Source organism: Schistocerca serialis, unplaced genomic scaffold, assembly GCF_023864345.2.
Source record: "Schistocerca serialis cubense isolate TAMUIC-IGC-003099 unplaced genomic scaffold, iqSchSeri2.2 HiC_scaffold_62, whole genome shotgun sequence".
Taxonomy (NCBI): Eukaryota; Metazoa; Arthropoda; class Insecta; order Orthoptera; family Acrididae; genus Schistocerca; species Schistocerca serialis.
Window position 1 is genome coordinate 1 of NW_026048211.1, and position 4,616 is coordinate 4,616.

Below are 4,616 nucleotides of genomic sequence, written 5' to 3' on the forward strand. Positions count from 1 at the left end.
TGTTGTGGGTAAATACATACAGCGTACACAGGGCGGTGTGTGAAACTGATGGCGATTACACGCTTCCGCTGTTGTAGAAATCTGCTCCAGATGCTGCAGATACCGTGTTGAGCTGAAAGTGGTAACCAAGTGCGGAGAAATATTCTTCGGGCTCTGTTGCATAGCAATCAGATTGCTTTCAGTTCTGAGAAATGTCCAGTTACTATTGTGGATTTGAATGATCCATGAAGTGACTTCTTTTCCGAAGAAAACATCGAACTATTTCACTAGAACTGAACGCTCCCGTCGGAACTGTTCTCAGCTGGTGTTTATTAGTAAATCACAATAGCAGTACAATCGCTGGGTGTATAATAAGACGTACCTTCTTGAAATGAACAATATTTTATTGTTCTATTAACTGATTTCCTTCCATATGCACTTATATTTTACAATGTGAATCAAAAACTCGCAATGGCGTCGATTTTTTACATCACAAGAATGGCTCTCCTCCCCTAAAAAAATTACTCTTAACAAGAACAAAAGAACTCTATATCCTAAGAATAATTATGTGAGCGCTGACCGCCACAGAGTAATAAACAATATCTTTGTCTCTCTCTCGCACTGTCACAGCAAGTTACGCTGCATGATACATCATAATTGCCAGCAACTGGGCCACGTAGTGAAACATTGCTGTAATGCCAAGGCATGCGCAAAGTGCGCACCTGCTCCCAGCCACGAGCCGCCCCTCCCACAACTGTGGGGCAAAGGCGCAGCCAGCTTCGTGGCTGCCCATACATATTGGGCTGGCTCTGCGCAAGGAAGTCCAGACGCAGGCGCAGAAGGAAGGCTGGACCTCCTGCCCCTGCTCTACCATCGACACTACGAACGCCGACCCCAGAATCGGCGACGCCGACGACAGAGCATCCAGCGACCCACAAAGGATGGCGTGGGCAATCAGACACTGTCAGAGCAATTCGTGACTGCCTTGATGATAGCCATGGATGAAATCCAGCTGGCGAATGCCGCCGCCACTGGGACCGGGCCGCACGCTGTTCCCACGACGAGGAAGCCGAAAAGCACAGACCAAAGAAGAATGCAGCCAGCGTCCACGGCCCTTGCACATCTGCATTGTGCCGGCAAAACTGCTGCAAAGCAATCGGTTGACGCGTCAATACCTGTCTGCCCCCACATAGCCTGAACAGCAGGGAAATGATGGGGTGCCGTTCACCTTCAGCACCAATTAGGTTTCCCCTCAGGAGAGGGTGGAGGCCGGTTCGGTGCTGGACTCTTCCCTGTTCGCTCGCCGCTACTGGGGGAATCCTTGTTAGTTTCTTTTCCTCCGCTTAGTAATATGCTTAAATTCAGCGGGTAGTCTCGCCTGCTCTGAGGTCGTTGTACGAGGTGTCGCACGCCACACCGCCAGCCGGCTGTGCACGCTACCGAGTAAGTACCGGTATGCGAACCGCCAGGCGACGGGCGCGCATCGCACGTTTAAGGAGGCGCGGCCGGCCCCACAGGCGGCCGCGACGCTCCCAGGTCTGCGAAGCGGGGCAAACGCCGCGCGCTTCAGTATACGTAGCCGACCCTCAGCCAGACGTGGCCCGGGAACGGAATCCATGGACCGCAATGTGCGTTCGAAACGTCGATGTTCATGTGTCCTGCAGTTCACATGTCGACGCGCAATTTGCTGCGTTCTTCATCGACCCACGAGCCGAGTGATCCACCGTCCTGGGTGATCTTTTCTTAGTTTCCACTGTCTCTTTCAAGACAGTTGCATAGGCGGGACGTAGGCGTGTGGCGGCCCCTGTTCAAGCGTTCTGTGTCCAACGGCCTCACGGCCGATGGGCGTCGTACGGCTCCACACCGGAGCGGACAGGCAGTCGGGCGAAAGTCATTCAAAACCGGCGCCAGGCGCCAGGTGCCGCAGGCCAGCCGCTCCAGCGCTTCAGCGCTCGTACCACACAACATTGGCGTTAGTTTTGAGAAGCACGCGTGGTTCCGCACGCGGCGCACGGCTACTGCGAGCCGTACAGGTAGCGTGTTGCGCGACACGACACGCACATCGAAAGACATGCAGTCTAGTCGGTAATGATCCTTCCGCAGGTTCACCTACGGAAACCTTGTTACGACTTTTACTTCCTCTAAATGATCAAGTTTGGTCATCTTTCCGGTAGCATCGGCAACGACAGAGTCAATGCCGCGTACCAGTCCGAAGACCTCACTAAATCATTCAATCGGTAGTAGCGACGGGGCGGTGTGTACAAAGGGCAGGGACGTAATCAACGCGAGCTTATGACTCGCGCTTACTGGGAATTCCTCGTTCATGGGGAACAATTGCAAGCCCCAATCCCTAGCACGAAGGAGGTTCAGCGGGTTACCCCGACCTTTCGGCCTAGGAAGACACGCTGATTCCTTCAGTGTAGCGCGCGTGCGGCCCAGAACATCTAAGGGCATCACAGACCTGTTATTGCTCAATCTCGTGCGGCTAGAAGCCGCCTGTCCCTCTAAGAAGAAAAGTAATCGCTGACAGCACGAAGGATGTCACGCGACTAGTTAGCAGGCTAGAGTCTCGTTCGTTATCGGAATTAACCAGACAAATCGCTCCACCAACTAAGAACGGCCATGCACCACCACCCACCGAATCAAGAAAGAGCTATCAATCTGTCAATCCTTCCGGTGTCCGGGCCTGGTGAGGTTTCCCGTGTTGAGTCAAATTAAGCCGCAGGCTCCACTCCTGGTGGTGCCCTTCCGTCAATTCCTTTAAGTTTCAGCTTTGCAACCATACTTCCCCCGGAACCCAAAAGCTTTGGTTTCCCGGAGGCTGCCCGCCGAGTCATCGGAGGAACTGCGGCGGATCGCTGGCTGGCATCGTTTATGGTTAGAACTAGGGCGGTATCTGATCGCCTTCGAACCTCTAACTTTCGTTCTTGATTAATGAAAACATACTTGGCAAATGCTTTCGCTTCTGTTCGTCTTGCGACGATCCAAGAATTTCACCTCTAACGTCGCAATACGAATGCCCCCGCCTGTCCCTATTAATCATTACCTCGGGTTCCGAAAACCAACAAAATAGAACCGAGGTCCTATTCCATTATTCCATGCACACAGTATTCAGGCGGGCTTGCCTGCTTTAAGCACTCTAATTTGTTCAAAGTAAACGTGCCGGCCCACCGAGACACTCACTCAAGAGCACCCTGGTAGGATTGCAACGGGGTCCGCCTCGGGACGCACGAGCACGCACGAGGCGCGTCGCACGCCTTCAGCTCGCCCCACCGGCAGGACGTCCCACGATACATGCCAGTTAAACACCGACGGGCGGTGAACCAACAGCGTGGGACACAAATCCAACTACGAGCTTTTAACCGCAACAACTTTAATATACGCTATTGGAGCTGAATTACCGCGGCTGCTGGCACCAGACTTGCCCTCCAATAGATACTCGTTAAGGATTTAAAGTGTACTCATTCCGATTACGGGGCCTCGGATGAGTCCCGTATCGTTATTTTTCGTCACTACCTCCCCGTGCCGGGAGTGGGTAATTTGCGCGCCTGCTGCCTTCCTTGGATGTGGTAGCCGTTTCTCAGGCTCCCTCTCCGGAATCGAACCCTGATTCCCCGTTACCCGTTACAACCATGGTAGGCGCAGAACCTACCATCGACAGTTGATAAGGCAGACATTTGAAAGATGCGTCGCCGGTACGAGGACCGTGCGATCAGCCCAAAGTTATTCAGAGTCACCAAGGCAAACGGACCGGACGAGCCGACCGATTGGTTTTGATCTAATAAAAGCGTCCCTTCCATCTCTGGTCGGGACTCTGTTTGCATGTATTAGCTCTAGAATTACCACAGTTATCCAAGTAACGTGGGTACGATCTAAGGAACCATAACTGATTTAATGAGCCATTCGCGGTTTCACCTTAATGCGGCTTGTACTGAGACATGCATGGCTTAATCTTTGAGACAAGCATATGACTACTGGCAGGATCAACCAGGGAGCTGCGTCAACTAGAGCTGAGCAGCCGGCCGCCCGGGAGTGTGTCCCGGGGGCCCGCGCGAACACGCAAGCGTCCGCTCAATTATTCTGCAAACAGGAGGAGGCTGAGCTCCCCTGCACCATACACCTCGAAACCCTCTCAGGTCCCGGCGGCGCGCAGCGCCGTCCTAAGTACTTGGTCGGGTTCGAGAGAGGCGCAATCGCCCGGGGTTTGGCGAGTAGACGCTTTAGGTGCGACCACCCGTGCTCCCAACTGAGCTTGCCGCTGCCGACAGAGGCCCGGGAGCGTGCTGTCGTGGCATTGCCGGCGGGAGACAACACGCGCCACCTACGGTGACCGGCAGCTCCAACGCCAGCGCCACAGAAGGACAAAAGCCCCACTTGGGTGCCGAAGCGAACTCTCCCAGCACAGCGCACGCGCCAACACGTCCGCACAGCTGCGATACAAACCACCTGCGAGAACCGCAGAGGCGACCGAGCAGCAGACGGCGTCGCGGCGCCGAGCGCCGGGCGGCGGCGCATCCTCAGCGCACACAGTCCTCAATCGGACCAGCACACTGCAGATGTCCACCGCGCTTCGCACCGGGCCCGCGAGGACCTACTTTGGCCGCACGGGCGCCGCGTGCAGGGTGCGCCGGCGCGCA

At 54.9% G+C, this 4,616-nt stretch overlaps 2 non-coding genes across 2 annotated transcripts; both read right to left on the minus strand.

Moving 5' to 3' along the window:
* Positions 1 to 1,559: 1,559 nt before the first annotated feature.
* Positions 1,560 to 1,714, minus strand: LOC126448646 (5.8S ribosomal RNA). Its single transcript, XR_007584181.1, has one exon. It is a non-coding gene; the product is annotated as a 5.8S ribosomal RNA (ribosomal RNA).
* Positions 1,715 to 2,065: 351 nt separating this feature from the next.
* LOC126448648 (small subunit ribosomal RNA) lies at positions 2,066 to 3,973 on the minus strand. Its single transcript, XR_007584183.1, has one exon. It is a non-coding gene; the product is annotated as a small subunit ribosomal RNA (ribosomal RNA).
* Between the last annotated feature and the right edge of the window lie 643 nt (positions 3,974 to 4,616).